Here is a 26056-nt window from a genome sequence, read left to right as displayed (position 1 = left end):
CACTCATGCATTGTTGCACTCTTTATTCTATTTTTTATTTTATGGTACACAGTAATGTATTAATCAATGGAAGTAGCGCTACACTATTTTTCAATTGAAGTTAATTGTATAATTGTAATGAGTGTGGTGAAAACACTTTGTGGTGTTAGCAGCAACTGATATATTTTTGATTTGTATTCATTTATTAGAGTTAGGTTGCGTTACTTGAGAACAGATTTTAAAATCATCACTACATATACACAACATCTGAAACTTCATCAAATTCTCCAAAAGCTTTGGTACCTGCTCACAAATGACTCTAATCTGAGGAAATATCTTAGGCACTCACCAGAAATTACTTTTAAGAGAGCCAGATCCATTAGAGATAGGGTCACCGTGAGTCACTTTGCGGGGATCTCATCCAATTTATCTGAATCCTCACCTAATGGTACGTGGTGATATGGAACATGCAATTTCTGTGGTTGGATTTTTGAAAACCAATCATTCTGTCTCCCTAAGTTGCCCTTATCAAATTAACCATCTGACATCCGCGCTATGGCCGAATGACAGCCACAGCCCAGATGTGAATTCCCGGATGTGCACGCTCCCTGCGCGCTATGATCACTGAGTTACTGAAACTCAGATGATCACCGATTTTATTAAGGGGCCAGTCCCGGCCCCTTACCATGTGATCAGCTGTCAGCCAATGACAGCTGATCACATGATCAAAACAAAAGTTCAGTGATCGTTTTTTTTTCTCCTCAGCCGATCACCAGCTCAGCTTAAAGGAACAACTATGCCTCATAATTTGAACCTTAAAGTGCCTACAAGTGCCACTTATCAATGCCCACAAGTGCCACCTATCTGACTACAAGTGCCACCTATCTATGCATACAAATGCCACCTATCTATGCCCACAAGTGCCACCTATCAATGCCCACCAGTGGTGCCAATCAGTGCCACATAGAAGTGCTGCCGATCAGTGTAACCGTTCAGTGCCTATCACTGCCACCCATCAGTGCTCATCACTGACACCTATCAGTGCCCATCACTGCTGCCTCATGAGCGTACATCAATGATAGACAAAAATTACCCGTTTTAAAATTTTATAACAAAATGTAAAAAAAAATTCTGTCTTTTTACATTTTTTTAACAAAAAATAAAATCGCAGAGGTGATCAAATACCACCAAAAGAAAGCTCTATTTGGGGGAAAAAAATTTAAAAATTTAATTTGGGTACAGTGTTGTATGACCGCGCAATTGTCATTCAAAGTGCGACAGCGCTGAAAGCTGAAAATTGGTCTGGATAGGAGGGGGGTTTAAGTGCCCAGTAAGCAAGTGGTTAAACATCATTTAGACTGCCTTACGACAGGTATTGTGTACGTAATGCTTTGTGCATGTGGAGCATTCTACGTTGGCAAAACCAAACACCAATTCTGGAATCAAAGATCATGTGTATTACGTCAAGAATAACAAACTGTCTACACCTATAGGTATACACATTGCCCTAATGCATAAACATGACTCTAGTGTTATGCAATTTGGTGCTCTAAAACTTTATTATTGAAAGCCCCGGGGGGCAATGTGAGACAAGGTGGATATTCAACCTCAGTGCTAAGTCTCCACCTGGCCTCAATGATTCTCTTAGATTCAAACCCTTTCTTTAGGGTACAGTGATGTGGAGACCTCCTTCTCTCTCTGACCATTTCGTTCAGCCTTTCTTTGGTTTTCTTTTTTTTCTCTGTGTTCTTATTCCCCCATCGTATTTTCTACACATATATTATTTTTATTATTCTGGGGGTATATTATCAATATCAATTACATTTGATGATGTTCTCATTGTTAATTGTGGTTATCTCCTTCAATATGATAAATATACCTAATAATATTTTAACAAACGGTGGAAATTCAATAAAAACCTAAAACGGGACTAGACTATGTGGAGTTATTCTATCTTCCCAATGTGATGGTACCAAATGATTGTTGAAAAACCCTGATGTAAGGACATCACAAGGAAGCAGTCTTTGGGATATCTATGTGAGGCTTGCTATTTTTGGATTCTTGGTGAGTTTAAACCCCCAGAGGGGAGTGTGACGCATGTGTGGAGGGAACTGGTGAAAGGTGCACAGTTTACAGACAACATTGAGATCACCATTTGTGTTCACCTTGGACTCTCTTTCTCATCACCATCTGATATAGCTGTCCGGTGTTTGTTATTTTTTATCACTTATGTCAAATGGACATTTGTTAGCCTGGCTATTTTAGTATTGACAAGTTGCTTATGATAAAAAAAAATTCTGGTGCTATTTTAGTATTAGATATATTTATCATATGGAAGGATATTGTTGTATTTGTTAAGCAGCTGCTTTTGCACATTTAATTAGAGAATTTCATTTTATGGGTACATTTTATGTCTATTAACAAAATTTGAATACCATAGCGCTGAGATAAGGAGAATTGGGTATCGGTTGCGCCAATGTGATTTTTTCTCTTTTTTTTAAATAATTGTGGTTATCTGTTGTTTTCAGGGCTGGCCCAAGACATTGTTGCTGCCTGGGTCCAAGAATGAAATGCATCACAGTCCTCCATCGATATTACAAATGGTCCCTTCCATGAGACCGCAGCACTCCCCCTCCCATACCTTATTTACACAAGACAGGAAGCATGGCAGGTCCCGGCCAAGGGCAGGACTTTTCATGTGAAAGACAGATGATTGATTGCTGGGACTGCCCCACTGTCTAGTAACCACTCACTTGCTTCTTAACTTGAAAAGTCCTGCCCTTTGTCCGGACCTGCCATGCTTCCTGTCTTGTGTGAATAAGGTAGGGGAGGGGGGATGCCTCAACCTTATGGAAGGGACAGACCTACCTCACCAGGTGGAGGAAAGATGTACATCTGATCTGGTGCCTGGCCGGTACCTACGTGAGTCGGGTCGCGCGATCGCCTCACAGAGAGGAAGAATGGGGAGATGCTAATGTAAACAAGCATCTCCGCGCTCTGCCTAGTGATAGTGTCACTGTTCTCTGCTCCCTGTGATCGGGAGCAGAGATCAGTGACATGTCACAAGTAGCCACACCCTCCCACAGTTAGAATCACTCCCCAGGACATACTTAACCCCTACACTGCCCCCTAGTGGTTAACCCCTTCACTGCCAGTGTAATTTACACAGGAATCAGTGTATTTGTATAGCACTGATTGCTGTATAAATGACAATGGTCCCAAAAATGTGTCAAAAAAGTCCGATGTGTCTGCCATAATGTCGCAGTCACGATAAAAATCGCTGATCGCTGCCATTACTAGAAAAAAAAAATATTAATAAAAATGCCATAAAACTATCCCCTATATTGAAAACGCTATAACTTTTGTGCAAACCAATCAATAAACGCTTATTGCAATTTTTTTTACCAAAAATATGCAGAAGAATACGTATCGGCCTCAACTGAGGAAAAAAAAAAATTTTTATATATTTTTGGGGGATATTTATTATAGCAAAATGTAAAAAATAATGCGTTTTTTTCAAAATTGTTGCTCGTTTTTTGTTTATAGTGCAAAAAATAAAAACCACAGGGGTGATCAAATACCACCAAAAGGAAGCTCTATTTGTGGGAAAAAAAGAGATCAATTTTGTTTGAGAGCCACGTCGCACAACCGTGCAATTGTCAGTTAAAGCGACGCAGTGCTGAATCGCAAGAAGTGCTCTGGTCTTTGGCCAGCAAAATGGTCCCGGGCTTAAGTGGTTAACCTCACAAATGTTGGACCTTATCGCCTGCACATAACACATCGCTCCAGGAAAATGGTTCCATGTTCTATGCACAGTATACCAAGGGGTTCAAGAAACAGTCCCTTCGGGCTTAATTGCATGGAAAGAGTAGCTGGTTCACAGCCAGCCAGGTACCCAGAGAAGTGATATAACCCTCTTGGGGAAAAGGTTCCATGTAACCCCAAGAGGGGGTCTCCTTAGTCCTGGATCCATAGTTGGTGTGAAGGAGGGTGGCCTCCCGACCCCTCCAGGATCCCAAGTCACAATGGTTTCCGTGATACTTGGGGATTGGAGTGGGCCCGGACCAGGTACTTAACCCATATTACTTAGAATGTCTGTTCAAACAAAAGCATAGAGACATTCCAGACACATGTAATACTTAAATTAAAAAAGGTTCTGTATTGGTAAATTCAACAAGAGTGCTGCTTTAAATTGTTGTGACTATTTCCAAATATTGTTACATCCCAAAATTAATTGAAGGATAAAACATCCATATAATACATAGGTGATGCCAATTTTCCCACTTCCTATTTTACAATTACTAGAATCTGTGAAAAGGACAAAAGGACACCACCTAACAATGATGCAGATGCAATATGCAACACTGAAGAAAAAAAAATAAACAACAATTAAAGACCACTTAATTATAGGTAAAAACAATAGACATTAACATATATATATACATTTTTACTGTATCTGTAAAGTCCTTTTATAGTTAAACATTATTACAAATCTGATATGAAGGAAATGTATGATGCAAGCTAATAAGCATTTGAAAGGAGAAACTTGCTTTCATGAAGAAATAGAAAAACAACACTTTGGGAAAATAATACTTAACTTGTTGTCACTTCTCTGACTGAGTAAACAATTCAAACAGTTCCACAGTTGCTTTCTAGTATCCAGTTAATCCTTAGACCTGGTTCACACTTGTGCAATGAAATTTTGATGTGATTTCAGGTGCAAATATGTAGTTTGAGTTGTTTGTAATTTTGACGTGAGTTTCCTCCCTGTGCGTTTTTTATTTAATTTTATGCCTTGAATTGCTGCTGTTGCTGCTACTTCTTTTGATTGACCAAGGATTTTCCTGGGAGGCGAATTGAGGGTTAAAAAAATGAAATCTCTTTCCAAATCACACCAGATTTACATACATGTGCGTTTCCACTGACGTCTATGGGGCCAAAATCACACTGGAATCGCATCAAAATAGTGCAGGAACCTTTCCAAAACTTGCTCCATGTTGAGTCACATTGATGTGATGGGACACCATTGAAAACAATCTGATTTCCATTGATATGTGATTCTGTGCGACTCAAGTCACATCAGAAATCGCACTAGTGTGAACCAGGCCTGAGCCACACAAAATTGAGTTTTTGTATTTACAAAAGATAACATAAAATAAGATATAATAAGAACTATCTACATTGCCCAAGAAAAACTGGATTTCGATGTCCATTGCAGGTTTGGTTTTGATTGATTACTGTGTTCTTATTAAATTTCATGTTTGTTAACATGCATCCAGATGGTATCTAATGCTGTTAGGTAGACATGGAGATAAAAGTACACAATCAGCAGGTGAACTGACAATGGTTTTGTAAAAAAAAAAAAAGTACAAGTGCAAATTACGTATGGTAATTGGCAAAATATGATTGAATAGCCATGGAAATTAAATTGACAGTGAAAACCCTATATTTGCTTAGCCATGTGCTCCACGCCTTAGAGGGCCTGGCAGGTGTTCTTTTATGAACATATTGTTCAAAGGAAATTATAACATTACCTCTAACTCTAGACTCCAGACTAGGATTTGAAGGGGTAATTCAGAGATTGGAAATGTATTTTTAGGCAGATATAGAAGTTTCCTGATAGTGATTGCACTGAGATTAAGTAATGATGAGTCCCTTGGGGCCCTTTCACACTTTTACTCTTAAAAACGTAGTATGCATTTTGCAAAAATGCATATTGCACCATTAATGCATTTCAATTCTTTCTGATGCGTTTTCTGCATTCCTGTCTCCCAGCATGCACCTGGGAAACTTGGACATATGACTCAATAAAAACATCAACTTTGCTTGGTACACTCTATTTACCTGTTTGTATCTTTATTGAAGACAAAGGCGTATACATACTGTACAATTCGGACTATTTCAATTTGCATTTCTCTTATTTCTAACTTGAAAATGTAATAAAAATGTATTGCAATTAAAAAACACACCAGAAACACACCACAGGTGCATTTTTTATAAGTTTTTGGTGCATTTCCTATAGAAATCAATGGGAGATGAGTTTTTGATGTGCTTTTCACTTTTTAAAATGCAGTGCATCTGTGTGAACAGTTACCGTACATATGATTTAAAGGGGAATGATCTTCATGCACTTTTGTTGTACTGGAAAGGTATGTTTTAACGTGGCAATAACTCACCAGTGTGAAAGAACCCTTTAAGTGTATGAAAAGCCAACAGTTGTTTTTCATTTTTTAATAGAGTAGGGCATGGGTTAGACCCTTGTCGAGTTTTTTCTGTGCCTTCCTGAGACGCAAAGGGTTGAAAGGGTTATCATGTCCTAGACAAGTAATGAGCTCTATCGGACTTTTTCCGTTGGAAATTCCACCGGAAAAAAATTTGGGAGCAAGAACTCAAATTTTCCAGCAAAAAAATCTGATTATACTTTTTTGGATCGTTTGTAGAGAATTCTGATCGGACAAAGTGCCACGCATGCTCAGATCAAATTACGAGACCAAAGCTATAGGATACTAGCCTCAATGTAGTCCCGTTGTAACGAACGAACGTCATCACGTTCCGAACGATTGGATTTTCCGACAACTTTGTCTGACCGTGTGTATGCAACACCAGTTTAGGACAAAATCTGTCTGAAAAGATCCGATGGATTTTGTGGTCGGAATATCCGACCGTGTGTACAAGGCATTAGGGTGTTCCTAGCATTGTAGGAAATCTCTGGCACTCTGGGCTCACTGTAGGTGTGGCCAAATCATGTTTACATTACACCATATTCCTTGTACCCATAAAATATGCATTTTTACTGTGATAAAAAGCAATTTGTATGATCCTACCTCAAAGGAGATTAAAATACTTCTTAACGACCTAGCAACCAGAAACTAAGACCAAAAACATCTTATTGTGTTAAGGTGGTTCTAAAGGCAGAAGTTTTTTTTTTATCTTAATGCATTCTATGAATTAAGATAAAAGACCTTCAGTGTGCAGCAGCCCCCCTAATACTTAACTGTGCCCCATCTCGATCCAGCGATGGTGAACGAGAGCCTCGCCTGTCCAGCACTCTCCCTTCTTATTGGCTGAGACAAGGCAGTGGGTGCCGTTGGCTACCCTTGCTGTCATTTAAAATCAGTGAGCCAATCACCAGAGAGAAGGGGCGGGTGGGGCCGAGCCGGGGCTCCGTGTCTAAATGTACACACAGAGCAGTGGCTCAGCTCAAGTGCCCCCATAGTAAGCTAATTGCTGTAAAGGTCATTCAGCAGGAGGGAGGGGCCAGAAGTGCCGGCAAGGGACCCAAGAAGAGGAGGATCTGGGCTGCTCTGTACAAAACCATTCCACAGAGCAGGTAAGTATAACATGTTTGTTATTTTTAAACAACAAAAAAAGACTTTAATATCACTTTAAGGATTATGTAATGTACAATATAGTTAATAGAGTACAGCAGTCAGGAGAATATAATACATAACATAGCACATAGGGTGCAGAGGCCAGGACTGTGCATAGTACAGCAAACTATATTAAAAAAGAACTCCGGTTTTTCCTCTCCAAAACAACATATGCATTGTGTATGTAAGTGAATCCCAATCCCACTATCAGTTTTTGTACAACTTACCTCCTTTAGCTGTATACAGCAGGTTTCTGTGTCTGTGATGTCACTCCTCCTCCATGGAATTTACAGCACAGCATAAAGAATGCAGAGGTTTGGAACAGGAAAAGTTCAGCACAGTGTAGAGAATGAGATGGTGTGAAATAGGAAATATACAATGTGACGTATTGAATTAGGCAGTGTGGAATAAGGAATATACCTGGAAATGTACAGAATAAGGTGGCGTGGAATTGGGAATGTACGCCACAGTGTGCAGAATAGAGTGGCATGGAAACGGGAATATACAGTGCAACACAGGAAATATGGAATAGGGAATGTAAATCACAGTGTGCATGATGGGGTGGTGTGGAAACGGGAACATACAGCGCAACACTGAGAATGTGGAATAGGGAATGTACAATGCCATGTACACAAGGATACAGTATGAAATAAGGAATGTACAGCAGAGCATACATAATAAGGGAGATGATGTACAGCTCACCTACAGAATGTAGTAGCGTGGAAGAAGGGATGTAGAGAACAGCATATATAATCAGGTAGTAAGGAATAGGGACTGTACAGCACAATGTACAGAATGAGGATGTGTGAAATATGTCATGTATGGCATAGAATAAAGTATGAGACGGCGTGACTGTAGAATGTACAGTATGGCATACAAAATGGGGCAATGGGGACCGCAGAGCGCAGTGTATAAAATAAAACAGTAAGCAGCAGAGATTGTACAGCACAGAAAGCAATAGAGATGCAAATGTTCAGTGAATTGTGGTGTCTTTTTTCTTTTTCAAAACAGCGCACAACCTATTTTTTTTCATTTGCATTGACAGCTATCCAAAATTAACGAGCCACCTAACACAACACGCATCAACACATTAAAAAATGTATGAAAGCACCTGCTTTGCTGTTTGAATAAATATACATACATGTACAAAAATGCCATAATGTACATTCTACAGTCACACCATCTCAATTGAGTAAATACACTCTACTGTGTACATGTTTAGACTGGAACTAAAGTCTGTTACTGGAGCTCAGGGCTTCTACCTGCCAAAGAGACCCCTCCAGTACTGTGATAACCACAATATCCCTGGTTGCTGTTGCTGACATCTTTCCTCATGTCTCCTTCCAGGTTTTGTGTCTTCATGCATCTTGATTGGGCAGCACAAGATGATGTAACTCCTTGCACAAGAATGAATTCATCCTGACACCTGGCAGATGCCAAGATTAAAGGCTGAGTTGCGCATGCACAACTCAGATTACATTTAGAAAAACTATTGCTGGCAGGCAGGTAGAACACTCTTTTGCATAAGAGACATGCTAAGTCTCTTCTGCAATAAAAACATACTTGCCAGCAACCTTTATAGGAATTTAGTTCCACGGTAAGTTTAGACCCTGCACCACCAAAGTTGCACGTATGTATATTTTGTCCAGACTAAATATTTTGTGGCCTATAAACCATTGCATTTGACTTGCAAGGAAATAAGTATACAGTAAATGTTTGAATAACTAAGTCTCTTAGTTTCAGCTTTTTCTAAGGCTTTATGATTTATTTATGGTGGTTTATTTGTCCATACAAGGGCATGGAACAGAGGATGCAACTTATTATTAATATAATGAAACTATCAAACCAGTGAACCACGTAAAACATATAACAATATTGGCATTAGTACCAAATTTAGGATATTATCTCTGTTACCAAAAACAAAGGTAATTTATAACATGCTTAACGTCTCATGGTGGTGTCCATGAAGGTGGGAACTTAGTGTTAGAAGATTTATTTCTCACATTGCCTACAAATTGGACTCATAAATAGTGAAATAAATTTCACTATTGGGAATGTGGGAAAAAGCAGTGGTTGAGGTAAAGGAAATTGATCTATTATTCTTATTAAAGCGGTTGTATACCCATTTTTTTTTAAAATTTTTACCTACAGGTAAGCCTATAATAAGGCTCACCCGTAGGTAAAATGAATATCTCCTAAACCTGTACGGTTGAGGAAATATTCATTTTGCATGCATCTGCTGATGTCCTTGCAGGGAAGAAGATTCCCACGTGCATTTCCGGCTAAAGGTCCTTGCAGCGAAGAAGACTCCCATGTGCATGCACGGGAGTAATGTCATCGTGGGTCCGGCCAGTCCCAGCTCCGGAGCCGCAAATCCAAAAGACACGCAGAGGGCAAAATGTCAGCTCCCTCGGCGTGAACCGGGATTAGATACCGAAGCCTCATTCTAAGGTAAGTATTTCATAATGAGCTAGTATGCAGTGCATAATAGCTCATTATGCCTTTGCCTTACAGGTTGTTATTTTTTTCTTTACATTTTTTTTTTTGCGGGGTACACAACCACTTTAACTGGTATCAGTGGTAGCCGATTAGTAGTAGCAATAGTAATTGTCAAAGCTCTCCACAAGTTCCTAACACCATAGTTTACTATTTAAAAGACATTTTATAAGGTGTTTCCCTTCTCAGACGTCTAACAATATATTTGTTTTGAAGCTCAGCAAAATTCTAAATTTACTGATACATTTTTATATTTATACAGCCCATAATGTAATAAGCCTAGATGTACCCCAGTTCCAGACAGCCAAATGCTATTCTGATGGGACCTTGCTACTAAGCAAGGATGAAATATTATTGTTGATACAACTTTATTTCTCTATTTCTAGAGGCAAAAGCATCTCCTTTGTTAAGACACTAAAAAACTTTCAGAATGTAGGGTTGTCATGGATAGATTTCACTGACGTTGTAAACAGTTAAAATCATTATTTGCTTTGCTAGTAGGATTGTTAATTTAAAATTTAAATTATTACTTACTTGAGCCAGTGACATACTATTTATTCATGCATATACATTTTTCCTATTATCAGAACACATTTCAAGAATTATGTGCTTTGGTTTCTATTAATTTCATTACGGTTGTTGTTTTAAAACCTTGTATATCCTACTACTTCCTGCTCCTAATTCTAAAGTTGCATTACTTTAGCTGATATTTTCCTGTTGTGTTTTGTTCATTGCTTTTGATCCAACATGTCCCACTGTTATCAGTGGCGGCTGGTACTCAATTTTCTTGGGGGGGGGGGGGGGGCAGCAGAAGGATATTAATTTTGCCATCAACATTGATTTCTGGGAACCCTCATCATAATGTCAGATTTTCACATGTAGACTTCAAACCTTTCCAAGGGAAAGATATGTTTGATTACATGGTCTCTGAGCCAGTAAATTTGTATCAACATAATTGTTACTGGCCCATTCAAATAAATAGTATGAGTTTATAAATTATGTGTGCATATTTGAGAAGATACAGGCAAACCCCTTGTAGGAAAACTGGAGAAATGAAGGAGAACAAGGTCAATGTATTTGCCCACAAACACATGCTGGGGTTGATTTAATAAAACTGGAGAAGTTGATTTAATAAAACTGGAAGTTGATTGGTTTCTATGCAGAGCTGCACAGTTGCACCAGATTTTGCACTCTCCAGTTTTAGTAAATCAGCCCCACTAAGTGTCATCTTTTATTATCTGTAAAAATGTAACAAGGATACTGATTCATAGCTCTAGATACAACAAGTCCCCCCCCCCCCCAATTCCTACTTTCCAGTTTTATTTTTATAAATAGCCTTTATATGAAGATCACCTTACAAAATGTACAAAATAAAATAAATCTGTCTTTTGAACCTTTTGCAAGTCAAAAAGAGCAAAAATAAATTTTATTTCTTAAGGTTTATTTGATTAAACTTACAAAATAATATTTCATTACAGTGGAGATCAATATATCTGGCACATATAGTTACATACATACATAACACCCAGGACCTTTAAAGCCATACACCATTATTAAATACAACAACTAGCTACTATATCTTAAATGCTCCATGGGCAGCAGGTATGGGAGGACACTGCACTGGTCATATTCAACAATAAGGTTGTATCACAGCACAGATTATAAATACAGGAGAATTGGGAAATATGGTGTAAAAGTACTTTGCTGCGACATAGAAAAGCAAAGACATAGTTTAATACACTTGATTTGTACCATTCCATGGTGTATAGCAGAGTATACTATAGTTCACTCTTTACATTCATATGATGAGAAGCATTCCATTTCCAGCCAAATTTGGGCACTTATTTCCTATGGTCTAAAGACTTGATGGCCTGAACAAGTGTGATGGTGTTCATGACTTCAGCAGAAAGCTAATTCACTGTTCTTTCTCTCACTTAATATGTTGATATTGCAGGAGGCAGCTCTTATTTTGAGGCCACTGCTTTGCACATCATACAGTGTGAATTGTGCTGACCTATTGAGATCAAAATTAAATGTGCTTTCACCTAAATAAAGCAAGAGGATGTAAACGGGGCCTTAATTGGTACTTATAGATTCATAAAAAAATGTACTGTGCTGTTAAAACAAATCTATACTAAAACGAAATCAAAGTAGTTAGACCATGGGGAACAAATGCAGGCACCCAAAGGTGCCTGAGTTTAACTTTTGAGCTACACAAAGTCAAGAGGTTGAACTACTAAAACCAGAGAGAGCAAAATCTGATGCATCTGTGCTTGGTAGCCAACCAGCTTTTAACTTCAGCTTGTTCAATTAAGCTTTGACAAAAAAGAAAGCTGGAAGCTGATTGGTTTCTATGCAGAGCTGCACAAGATTGTGCACTCTCCAGTCTTAGTAAATCAATCCCCAAGGGTCCAAAAGCATAGAGTTGTCTATTACTTACACATAAACTTGACCTCTTCTGCATAATCTACAGGTCAGTGAGGTTGGCCATCACACCCAGTGACCAATAACAAGGCTAAAGTGCTAGCCTTATTGGATTAAAGTTGATATTTACATTACAGAGTAAGTGCATTTTGAAGGCACTTTAAGGAGAACACAAAGCATGTACAGTCATTTCTGGATACATTGGTTTAATTCTTATGGCCTGCTGTATGGCAGTTTATCCGAGAATAGGTAGACTGTATGAAATCTGGCTGAAAGAGAAATGTTAATGACATTCATTTCCCTTTGTATTAAACTGGCTTGTGATATTTATATTTTTCTGTAAAGCCTTTTAAAGAAAATAGTTTGCATCATAAGAAAAGTATTAAATTTGTATTGCAATGATTTCATCCCATTAAAGAATGAATTTAAATGTTAAAATAAAAATATTTCACTCTTTATAACTAGCAAAATTATGTTCATTTGCTTGTGGTTTCTTGCACACAGGTATGGGTATATGCATAAGTGAACACTTCCACGCTCAAACTGCAATCTCTGGCATGCAGGTTAGCAAGAGTTATCAATTATCAAGCTATTAAGTGAAGCGCATTGAAATTCTATCCAGCACAAACATTTAAAAAATGAAAACATGAATATAATGTAATCATTTATACAAAATCAGTTTGATTTTTAAAAAAATCCTTCAATTTACCATCTTTACAGTAAATATATTGGTGAAAATATTGATTCTAATATCACATTGTACCCAAACAAGAAAATATTTTATTATTTTATTTTTGCTTAGTTTAAATGTCTGCTGGCCTTCTCCGCAGTTTCATCAAATAAATTGGTGCCATTGATAGTTGGCAAACTGCAGGAACATGCACTCTTACGGTACAAAACAAGGCTCTATGTGTGCAAATGCTTTGGCTGAGCTCTGGGGCTTATAAAAGCTTCAGCATAGCTGGCTTTGAGCACCTGGGGGAATATATTCTTGCACTTGCATGAAGGGCCCATCACAAATATTAAAGCATGCAAATAATCCTGATTGGTGTATACATGTGAGTTTTACAGATAGGCACATTAGATATTAAATGATTAGAATAAAGTATCCCCGCTCCATTATCCATGTTGACAACCCAGTGAAGAATTGTATGACCTTGGTAAATCAGGCACTACATTTAGGCCCATACTGTTTTTCTGCAATACACATTTTCATGCAGATGGCTTTGTCCACCTAACATAAATGTTTAGAATTTTAAGAAATGGCATTACATCTAATAAGATAACAGTTTGTACATAATCCAAAAAACCTTGTTGATTTGATTGTTTGCAATTACTCAGTTTGTATAATAAAAAAATGCATTGTAAAAGAGAAAAAAGTTTTAGCTGTTTCTAGTATTGTGACAAACAATACATAGCACGTTCTGTCCCCTTAAAAAACAAATTGCAAAAAAATACATCAGCATCTTGTTGGCATTCTGGAAAAGATGAATCAGGATGTTCGTAAAAACAATATAAGCCTTAGATAAGAATGGACAAATGTAAGGTATGCATTTAAAAGCTGACTGGAAATGGAATGCTTCCACATCAAGCTTATCTGAAGAAGATTCCAAAGAATAAGGCAGGTATTGTCCATCTTTCCAGCACAATGACTACCTTTCATGAGAGTAATCCAAATCTCTCTACCTGCTTGCAGCCTGCAAGATATAGGTTATGTCTGTTTAACTCTTAATTATTGAACTGACATACTCCTGGTTGCATGTGGAATATTCCACATAAGAAAACAAAAATAAATCAATGTGTACCATACAAATTTATTTGGTTACATGGTTACAAATGTGTTACTCAGTCTACATGTTGTTATATATATATGAACATAGCTGTCTACATAGAATCAAAACAGTCTGTAAGTCTTTTCAGTCCTTGCTATGGTCTCTGTGACCCTGTCATCATCTCCGTTGCAACTGTGTCTTGCAGCTCATATTACATATCTTGTTAGGTTTCACCATGGGATAGAGTCACCAGTGTTCCACTGAGGAAACACAGTTCTTCGAGGTTTCATTTCGGGAGGTTTTCAATTCACTGTGTCTGATACAACAATGGTTGGAGGGAGAGCTTCAGTCAAGAGGAGGCAAACAGAAAAGGGGTTACATAGATCTTGCACGGCATTACATGCCATTCCATGATGTGCTTGGTCATCAGAAAAGAACTGAAATGGCGAGAGTGGTCTGTTGTCATACATAGGTCACAATTCCTTAGCAGCAAAGGTTTAGAAGATAGATGGTGGCAATGCTGAAGAGGAGAGCAGAAGATGTATACAAAGACTCTACATTTGAATGTGGTGTTGTAGTGTTTGTAGAAGTCGTAGCTGGTGATACACCACTAGAATTTGTTACAGATGATGAATTCTGATTCACTGATGTTGCATGTGTATCATTGGATTTTGTGGTGGATTGACTATGAACCTGAAATAAAAAAATATCAGTGGCATTAATACCAAATCCACATGCAAATAATGTTAGGCACATGATTTTGTGATTGAGTATTGACCAAAACCAAAACATGCATTACATTTTTGTTGGTATAATGAATACAAACAATACAGGCTATGACGAAAGACAATTTTTTATAGTTTTAAAAAATAGGAGATAGTGAAAGCCCCATGCACTTTTTTATTTGCTGTCTGTGCCCCGGTGGGGAGATTTTCCTTTACTGTCTGTCTTGAGTTACAACAGGATGTGATAGGAGATCCCTCAAAAGGAAATTAAATCTTCTTAGATAGTTGAAATTGGAAATAGTATATGTCTCCATTGAAAAAAAATCCCTTCTATTCCTGTTGTTTTGACAACTCAAATTTTTGAATGTTCCCTTTACTTTACAATGGGAAAAAAGAGCGAGTCCCCTAGTGGGGACAGAAACACCAATAAAAACATGACAGAGGTTCTACCCCTTCCGTACTTCTCAAGAACCATAAGTGAACCCCTTTCTTAGTCTAACCTTTTTTTAATTTGGATACTATGGGGTTGATTTACAAAAGCTGGAGAGTGCAAAATCTGGTGCAGCTCTGCATAGAAACCAATCAGCTTCCAGGTTTTTTGTTAAAGCTTAATTGAACAAGCTGAAGTTAGAAGCTGATTGGTTATCATGCAGTTCAGCAGAAGACTTTGCACTCTCCAGTTTTACTAAATGAACCCCACTGTGATCAAAGAGATAATGGTTTGTGTCCAACATTTTGAAACTATTTGGTAGTATAAAAGGATATCTAAATCCATTTGTATTTTTAATAAGATGTGTAAGGTATAGAACTCCTTTCAAGTTTTTATTGCTGTCTATGACCCACTGGGGAAATTCAATTCTCTATTTCTCTCGTTGATGATTGCCACAGGGACAGAAAGTAATGAAAAAAACAACTTCTGAGAGTGGATCACTGAAGGCTAAATCACATTTTTGTGCTGAAACACTTTTCTGTAATGTGTACATCAATGCACAAGCTATTGCAAAGCACGTTGTGCACAATGCTTTTAATTTTGGGAGACTTTGATGAAGTCAGTTGACAAAACTTTGGGGTTGATTTACTAAAACTGGAGAGTGCAAAATCTTGTGCAGTTCTGCATAGAAACCAATCAGCAAACTAGATTTTCTTTGCCAAAGCTTAACCTCCCTGGCGGTATGATTAGTTCTGGTTTTAGGTGCTGAAAGCAGTACAATTATTTTGCATGGAAATTTGGCATTTTATATTGTAGTCCTGTAATTCTTAGGAATAACTCTCTTAAATCTGTTCAAACCAGAGGCTAGCAGACATCCCGGGTATGATAAAGTTTATAATATAATAAAAATTATTCAATAATGTAATCAAATCCAAAAACACTGAAATTTGCTCATTTGCAGAATTGTCGCTGTCATTAGATTTAGTGTTTGATGAGGAATTTCCACACAAATCGCTATCGCTCAATTCTGCAAGTGATTATAATTTATTATCGCTGTTTTCTAGTTGGTCTAAAATCACTTTTGACATAAAGGGACACTTTTTGGTTGCTATGGACAATCTCCAAATTCCAGGCAGAAAAAACAGTATTTATAATATAAAAGTGCATGCAGGGCACTGCACAGACCACTAGGGACAAAGGGGGTGTGTAATTTTTTTATATACAGTACTGTAATCTGTAAGATTGCAGTACTGTGTGTGTTTTGTGTGTTTTTACTTTTTTGAATTTGGCGCCGATCTCCACTACCGTGCGTCGTAACTTCGCAGGGAACGGAGCTCGGTGGCATTCGGGCACTGTGTGAATCGAGCAGAGGACATCGCTGGATCCAGGGGACAAGGTAAGTAACTTCTCCCTGTGTCCTCCCTGTATCCAGCGATGCGATCCTGAGTCTGGCTCGGGGTTACCGCTTATGGTACTAAAATCCCAGCCCGAGCCAGACTCGGGATTACCGCTAGGGAGGTTAATTGTACAAGCTGAAGTTAGAAGCTGATTGACTACCATGCACGGTTGCACCAGATTTTGCACTCTCCAGTTTCAGTAAATCCACTCCAGAGTATCCTAACTAAAAAAGGTTAGACTAAGAAAAGGGTTCACTTATGGTTCTTGAGATGTTTACCAGATTTAGCACTCTCCAGTTTCAGTAAATCCACCCCAGTGTATCCTAACTAAAAAAGGTTAGACTAAAAAAAGGGTTCGCTTATGGTTCTTGAGCTGTTTACCAGATTTAGCACTCTCCAGTTTTGGTAAATCAAAACCTTTGTTTAAAAATAAATCGGTGTTACACTATGCTTTTTTTGTTTTGATTTACATTTTGTTACTATGTATAAAGTTCCTGCTCTATATACTGGAGGAAAGGTTGAAAATCTCAGGAAAATTGAAGCCGAAGTCCTATCTGTGCTAGTGTAGAGCTTGGGAATGATAAAATAGCTAGAAGCAGGAAGAACAGCAAGGGAACGTAGCTGTTGCTACTGTTAAATAACAGGGAGAACTGATCAGGCACTGTAGCACAATCTCTTTTTAGACCTTCAGAAATGTGTGTCTGACATTGTAATTGAAAGCACAGCTGTTGGAATACTATTGCAGCACTAAGGCAACCCATTGCAGCATACTACAGAGCACAGGCCCCTTTCACACTGAGGCGTTTTTCACTGCAGCGCTAAAAATAGCGCCTGTATAGCGCCTGAAAAAATCGGCTCCTTTAACTCCAGTGTGAAAGCCGGAGGGCTTTCACACTGAAGCGGTATCTTTGAAGAGGTGAAGGAGCTGTGTATTCACCGCTCCTTCACTGCTCCTACCCATTGAAATAAATGGGGCAGTGCGGCTATACCGCCGGCAAAGCATGCAGGCGGTTTTAACCTTTTTTCGGCCGCTAGTGGCCCGAATAGCTGCGCTAAAACGACAGTAAAGCGGCGCTAAAAATAGTGCCACTTTACTGCAGACGCTCCGCACCGCCCCAGTGTGAAAGGGGTCTAACAAGCTACCATGCATTGTGTGTAGTACATTGAAAAAATAATGCATGTCTGTTTTGTGTTCTGTTCTTGTGCATTGGCAACCCCTTCAAAATTAACAGACTGCCTTAATGCAAAACGGGTTAACATGTGACACAACAAGAAAGCAGTACAACACACAAAAAAAGGCAATATAGGCCCTATGGGGTTTCTCCTCACTTTTAGAAGATTTCCTCACACTTTCTTTTGTGTCTCTGGGACAAGAACAAAAACAACAGACAAACTATTCTTCAATTCAAATAATAAAATACGTTTGTGCTTTGGATACATAGTAAATAAGGTAATTGGTTTCTGTCTAAAAAGAAATTGTCTCTAGTATGAAATCCTTTCTTCTTGCCGACTGATAATCTACCCCAACAGCAGATAAAAGTGCTTTAAACCCCCAGGGAGAAAAGTGAAATAACATATAATAAATGAAATTAACTAGAAATATTAAATAACATGAACGATGGGTAGACCATAGACCTAAAACTTTTCAGATGTTATTACTTTGTAGAAAACATTGTACCACAAGTGTGGTCAATTAGCTATTGGCACCAGATATGGCTGAAGGTGTTCAGGTGCCCTTAGCATTTCCAGAAGAATGGGTTAAATTATTTGTGGATAAGGTTGAATCTAGAACTTCTAGCTGACCAGCTAGGTAGTTTGTTTACAAAAAAAGGTTGATGCATTCCTAAATGCACAAAATATATTACCACCATAGATTGTTGATCCAGGGAATATATTATTGCCTTAAGGGATCACTGCTGGAGTAATTAGGAACATGCTTTACAGGTTTTTTTTGTCTTCCTCTGGATCAACTATGGGTATAGGGTTCTGCATATGAAGGTTTGCTATTTATTTAATTTATTTATTTATTTTTCCATTGGTTGGAATGGACTGTCTTGTGTTTTTTTCAGCCTAACTAATTCACTAAACTAACTATCTAGCTATAATTTTGAAATGAATTTCCTCTGTTTTAGAATTGATTGAGCACATGATACACAAGTCAGACTTACTGTTTCTCTTCTGTAGGGTTCTTCTTTTTATTTTTGATAAAAAAAGTTTTTTCAAATCTTCTATGTAGGATAAAAGAGTAGCCTACCATGGGTCAAACTGAGTTTTTTTTTTTTTTAAACAACAGACATGGAGTATACTAGGAAGAGGTTTCCAATAAAAAATAATTTACTAAAATTTTAATTGCAAAAAATCAATGCCACTAAATTGCACATCTTTGATATCATTATTGTTCATATTATTGTTATGTTATGTTATGTTTATTAGTTCTCATATTATGATATGAAGAATTGTAAAACACATAGGTCCATGGATCAATTTTTTTCCTAAAGGTTCAAACTTTCTGTGTTCAGTTGCATTTGAAATGTATTAGATCAGTCTGCTTTCAAGTACCCCAAGAAAAGGTAAATACCCTGGTCCACACTGAAATCAAATTCATAAAAGGTATTTGTTCTGGACACACCTCCAGCCTGTGAACTCACCCTGCACTTTGCATTGGCCAAGCATCAATGACATTCAAGCTCACGGCAATGTATGTATATAATGTATTTTCTTAACATTCTATATGGTATTTTGGCCCGATGTATAGATAGACTACACTATCTAGTTATCGGAAGTTTTAGTGGTCTGCCGGGTAATTTTTCTAAAGTGCGATACATAAGTTATTTTATCTTCAGTTATGTACATTGCATCTTAGTTTTCATATGTAGTGTGCTGGAAACTGAGCGATACTGTATATAAATTATGATGTGCTTGGCACCAGGAAAGTGGCCTGGAGGGTGCCTGTCAGAAACATGGCCTTACAAAACACTGAAGTTTAAGGAATCATGCTGTTTTCTCTTTAGACTACATTGCTCAGAGCTACCTATACAAAAAAATAAGTGTATAAAGCTGTGGGGAACAGTTAAGCCTCGTATATGCAGTTCGATTGTTGGCAGGGAATTGTCTGTTGACAGACTGTTGTCCTAAAATCTTACCATTAGTATGCTCCTTTTGACAATTGTTGCCCAACTTTCGGCCAACAAATGTTGGATGGCAGGCTAGTAAATTTTTGGCGGACAACTGATTGATGTCAGATTTTCATGAGGTCAGTACACAATTCCATCACACAAAAGTCGAATGTACAAACACACATGCTCGGAATCAATGCTCATCAAACACGAAATTAACAGAAGGGGCCCAAAGGGTGGCGCTGAAGAGCTGAAATTTTGTACGTCACTATGTTCCTGTTTGTGGCATGACAATTGTGTACCATTACTATGCAAGACAAGATCCTGGCACACGCCCTTTTGACAAAAATCAGATGCTTGGTTGGCCAACAATCATACCGTGTGTACGAGGCTTTAATCATGAACAGGTTGTCCTTGACCAACAATTCTATCATGAAATAGGAACTTAAGGAAACTGGAGTTTGGAATTTTATTAGTCCCTGTGTTCTTCTTATAAATTAACTCCAAGTGAAGGTAAAATATTTGTTTACAATCCAGTTAAAATTTTTAGCTATTTAAACATTGCATTTTAAAAGTCACTGAGCTGTCTACCTCTTCTCTCCATCTCCAGCCCGCTCATTAGACAGGGAAGCACATTGGTCCAATAAGCAGGGGCATAGGTATGTGCAGCCTATTGCATTATTGAATCCAAAACTTAAACACACATGCATGTGTATATATTGCTGTATAGTAGTATATATATATATATATATACTGTATAATATATATATATATATATATATATTCTGTATACTATATGTACTGTGTACTATATATACTGTATATATACACATGTAGTAGGGTAGCGGACGGTGTCAGTAGAGTACTGGACATGTCAGTAGGTCAGAGGTTGGTGTCAGTAGGGCACTGGACGGTGTCAGTAGTTTTTTACATTTTATTATTTAATTTTTGTATTATTTTATACAATTTTATTAATTTTTTTATTATTTTTTAAACATTTTTTAGGAGCTTTGGTAAATATCAGCAGGAGGAATCTGCGCTGCATGGGGTGATTAGGGTGTGCCCAGGCACATCCAACACGCCCCCTGCACACGCCTATGAGCAGGGGGTTATAACAGGAAACAGGAAATCATGTTAGAAAAATAAAATTGCTCTAAATGGCAAAATATGTTATTAGAAAGTCTACCAACAGTGTATCGAGAACCCAGGAAGTTATATAAAGAAAAAAATCTGCCTTGAAGAAGACGACATTCTTTTTCTGTCTATAGTACTAAGGTGTCCACATACGCAGTAGTCTTGGTAAGTCTCAGATTATCAATACAATCTAAGACAATTTCAAGCTGCGTTTTAATATTATTTATTACACAGCTTTGATAAGAATAAATGAAAGCAATCAATAGGAGGTAGAAACTACTAATCGAATGTATCTTTCAGACACACAAAAAATACAGTCAAAAATATGACATATATTGTATGAAAGGCAAGTTTTATTTTACTTTTTTGATATGACAAGGGGATCGGAGTACTTAGTATTAAGAATCCATAGCCAAATAAATCATTTTAACAATTAAGACTTTCTTAAAGCTGACTTTTGCATAAATACCAGTATCATTTTAGATGCCTAAACCAGAAGAATTAAGAAAGTAGCGCCAAACTAAAATTGGACGAAAGAGTCTAAGATCATTCTAACTGTTGATAAAAAAAAGTCATATAAAAAAAGCCAATGTGTTTTCCCCTTCATCAGAGCTACTAGTGTTGCCCCAAAATGGGTTGGATGTTTTTATAAATTTTTTATCACCACTTTAAATGATCAAACTTTTCTCTGGCACTGTATTTTAATGGCTTAAGCTTTGTTGGATGCCCATCAAAGGAAGATTTGCTGTGTGGGAGCCACCTCACCAGAGCTATTGAGCAAGTTTTCCCTCATCCGACTACAACTTGCAAGTCTAAAAGTTCCGAGCGCCTCTCTGAGTTTGTTGCCCTGGTGTAATTTTAGATGGTGATTATAACTACCAGATGTATACAAAACTGTTGAGTGGGTATTCTGAGAGAATCAAGAATTTGTGATGCTTTTATAACCAAGGAAAGCATCCACTAGCCTGATATGTTACATTTACCTTCCGGCATTTTTCTTCAAGAAATATTTATTTGCCAATGAATATTATTAGAAATCTTTCCAATGAAGTGTATAATTTTAAAATCCAACATTGGTCAAAAGGTGCATTCCCTATTTGGATAGAGTGTGGTAGGGGTAGAACCTCTGTCGGGTTTAAACTGCTCTTTGGGTCCCTTGAGAGAAATCTACTTACTTCTTGCAATGTGCTACAAGCACGGTGAATTATAAAAGCATAAACAGCATCAAAAGCTCTTTTTAATTCTCTAAGAAGTGGAGGGAACCGGTAGAATTTCAGAGGTGATGGGAAAAGGAGTAAAATCTCCCCAGAAAGGTCCCAGATAGCAATATGACCTAAATTCAACCATTTACCCATGTTATCCCAAATTGAATACAAGTTTGGCTGAGTTTAAAAAAAAATCTGTAAATGTATATGGCATACTGAAGGTTGGATGTGTAAAACAGATGGAACCAGGCCATAAACACAGTATTCTATGCTTTTAGCTTGCAATGTAATAAAAGGCGGTCTTTGCATGCATCAATGGGCATCCTGATGTCTTGGATGTCTACTCATATGGATCTGGACTTTCTCTTTTAAATATAGGAATGATACAACAAACTATAATGGTATCTTATCCCTGAAGAAGATAATTGTTATAAACATTTTGAAATGTTTTGGAGTCCCTAAACTGAGTGGGCTAACCAGTAATTCCATAACTGTAAGCTAATCATCAGCTGTAGTGGATACCATTTGGACCACATTCCTTGATGTTGTAAATTTTGTACAATATTTTATACTATGTATTATATAACATGTGATGCAATATATGTGATTACAACTTTTAAAACTGAAGCAATAAGTGTTATAATTTGTTTGGTTAGAAGATGCATTCAAAATCCTAATCAGAGCAATAGTAGTTTTCTAGATATAGTTAATAAGGATGGTGGCAACCATACCCAGAGTCGCACACAATAAAAAAAAAAATCTGATTACACATAAAGAAGTTTCATATGTACTGTAGAGCCAAAATACACTAACTTACGACTTGCATATTATTAGAAAAATGCCACTATACTATACTTTTCCATTGTTGTTTAAGTTTTATTGATGTTTATGGCACTTTATGGCACAGTTATGGGCGAATATCAGAGGCAACTATATAAAAATCAAGAAGATTATATAATTTTTAAACAAAAAAAGTCTCTTCTTGAATCATGGAAAAGTGAGATCCAAATTCCACATTAAAAGTCCTTAGCTTATGAGAACCAAAAAAAAAAACTACATAAAGGCATACTCCACTTTTAAGTACACAATGAGGTTTATTAACTAAAGCTGGAGAGTGCAAAATCAGGCTCACTTCTGCATAGAAACCAACGAGCTTCCAGGTTTTATTACCAAAGCTTAATTGAACAAGCTGCGGTTAGAAGCTTATTGGTTTCTATGCAGAATTGATTTTGCACTTTCCAGCTTTAGTAAATAAACCCCATTGTGTACTTAAAAGTGGGGTATGCCTGTATTAGGTTAGTGATCTAGGTGGCTGACACTGATAGGTTGGCCACAACAATGGAATAATACCATTAAGTAAAACGGTATAGCCACACCTTTGTGGCTGAGTTTGCATAGTTTCTGTGCTGGCTTCCCTATTGTACTGTTGTTGGAAATCTAGGGGTCCTTTTAGTGATGTTTTTGACAAAAATTCACCCAGGATCTACATAAGCTTAATTTACAAAACTGTGTGAATGTTGGGTGAAGTCTGTGCAAATTGAGGGTGCAATTGTTTATAAATAGAACCACTGAAGTCTTCATGGGGTATGCCTGTATTAGGTTAGTGATCTAGGTGGCTGACACTGATAGGTTGGCCACAGCAATGGAATAAGTACCATTAAGGAAAATAGTATAGCCACGCCTTTGTGGCTGAGTTTGGATAGTTTCTGTGCTGGCTTCCCTATTGTACTGTTGTTGGAAATCTAGAAGTCTTTTTAGTGATGTTTTTGCCAGAAATTCACTCAGGATATACATAAGCTTAATTTACAAAAATGTGAATGTTGGGTGAAGTCTGTGCAAATTGAGGGTGCAATTGTTTATAAATAGAACCACTGAGGTCTTCATGGTATTTGTGTACTTGTGGAGGCTTCTGATTACCTTACACTGGCTTAGTCCCAGTCTACACAAGTAGAGGAACGTGATGTCTCCAAAACACTATCCTCCTTAACAAACATTGGGGCTGATTTACTAAAACTGGACAGTGCAAAATCTGATGCAGCTTCTAATTTCAGCTTGTTCAATTAAGCTTTGACAAGAAAACTTGGAAGCTGATTGGTTTCTATGCAAAGCTGCACCAGACTTTGCCCTCTCCAGCTTTGGTAAATCTCCCCAAGTACTTCAACTGAGGCTATATCCTTTCCCCTAAAGATCTTTACTGACTGCAGAGTAGTAATTTGACCATTCCAGTACATTTTCCAATAATTTTATTTTACTGGCCACCCCAAGCATTACTCAAATCTCTTTATGGGGTCCTGATCTATAGATTGTTCCTCTGGGGTCTAGGTCTTTCATGTCTTCAGATGACAAACAAGTTGCTACTAGCCTTGAAATGTTATTGTTATATGAAATTATTGTTCATCACAAGCTAAAAAAAATATTCAAAGTTGTGATACTTCTTTGGCTCTGCATTCTGTTGATGAATCACTTTATATCTGGAGGCTTTTAAACCACACATCAAGCAGTAAGTGTATCTTCCCAACATAATACATGTGCAGTATTATAGAATGCATAACGTATATACATAAAATAGTTCTGCTGAAAACTGTTTGGTTACTGTAATCAGTTTGTATATAAAATGTCTGCGTAACTCATGATGGCAATAATCGGAAAACATAATAGATACGATTTTTTGCTAGGGCACACCCAATGCGATCCCTTGAACTTGGCTGATTGCCTTTTATTTCGTTTATAAGACTAAAGGAAATATATTAAGCATAACTTATTTACTATTTGCGTTAAAGAAATACTCTCAAATTAAGTTGTACTATCCATCAGTGGGAGTGTTGAATAATAAAAGTACGCTTAAAATGTTACAATACTCCCAAAAACTCCTTAGGAAACAACCGTACACTTAACTACAGCTTGAAATCTGTGTTCAGGGATGACAAATTGTTGATGCAGTAAACATCAGGAAAAAATAATTCACAAAAGAATAAAGAAATCATGATTATGCCACATCATTGGCAATGAAGATCAATATTGGTGATATACTGCTGTCATGTCTGCTTAGTAATTTTTATTAAATTGTTAAGGCTAGGTGATAACATACTTTTACTGCCAAAAAGAGAAACGCAGCAAAAAGCATCAATCTTTATTTATTATATACACCCCCCGAGTGACATTACATAAGCAAAAGTGTAAAAACGCGGGGGTTCTAGTTCAATAAATAAAAAGTAATTTGTGCAAATACTATCGCATCACTTAATCACTCATTCAATTCATGTTTTTATAATAAATAGAAATTCTCACCTGACTGGGTATAAGCAAAGCCAGTATGACAATTCCTAGGCATAAGGTAATGATTTGACTCATCTTGCTTAGAGCTGTTGCTGTGTCCCCCTGATTTTAGGATAATAGTTACTAGCCTATGGCTCTTCTTGATTCACACGACAAAAGCTGTGTCCAGTTGAGAAGGTTGACTGATTTGGGTTGGGTTTTTATGTGCTATGTAGGAGACCTTCACACCACTGATAAGCATATCCCCTCCCTCAACCATTTCATGGTACTCCCCCTCCCTCTACCTCCTGCTTGCTTCGTATACATCCAGCCACTTTTCTGTTTATCTATCTATCTCTTTTGTGTTCTTTTTATTTATTTTGTCCTTGTTTACAGAGGATTTTTTGACCTTTGTTGAACGTATTATATAGCCATATGTATAAAAAAACAAAAAAGAAAAAAAAAAAGAAAGGAAAAAAAGAATAAAGAGACAAAGGGAAATAAAGAATGAATAGACAGATGGATTATGATACAGAAATAAAAGAAGGGGAGCAGGAGAGATTAAGTGAGATAGATAGATAGATAGATAGATAGATAGATAGATAGATAGATAGATAGATAGATAGATAGATAGATAGATAGATTTTATTTAACAGTGGATTTTTTTTAACATGGGACAAATGTAACTAATAGAAGTTGCTACATGATTATATACATAATTTATGTGCTTTGCAACACGTTTCAGTGTGTGGT

At 37.3% G+C, this 26056-nt stretch overlaps 1 long non-coding RNA gene across 1 annotated transcript; it reads right to left on the bottom strand.

Annotated features, from left to right (window-relative positions):
- Nucleotides 1-14063: 14063 nt before the first annotated feature.
- Nucleotides 14064-25679, bottom strand: LOC143987959 (uncharacterized). The gene is made up of 2 exons (XR_013276722.1): nt 25337-25679; nt 14064-14734 (listed from the first exon to the last, which is right to left on the bottom strand). It is a non-coding gene; the product is annotated as an uncharacterized LOC143987959 (long non-coding RNA).
- Between the last annotated feature and the right edge of the window lie 377 nt (nt 25680-26056).

The sequence above is a fragment of the Lithobates pipiens genome, unplaced genomic scaffold (assembly GCF_037356315.1).
Source record: "Lithobates pipiens isolate NorthernLeopardFrog02 unplaced genomic scaffold, aLitPip1_a1.2 Scaffold_18, whole genome shotgun sequence".
In the NCBI taxonomy this organism is placed as follows: Eukaryota; Metazoa; Chordata; class Amphibia; order Anura; family Ranidae; genus Lithobates; species Lithobates pipiens.
Note: the sequence above shows the minus strand (reverse complement) of the source record. Positions and strands in the feature narration are given on the sequence as shown.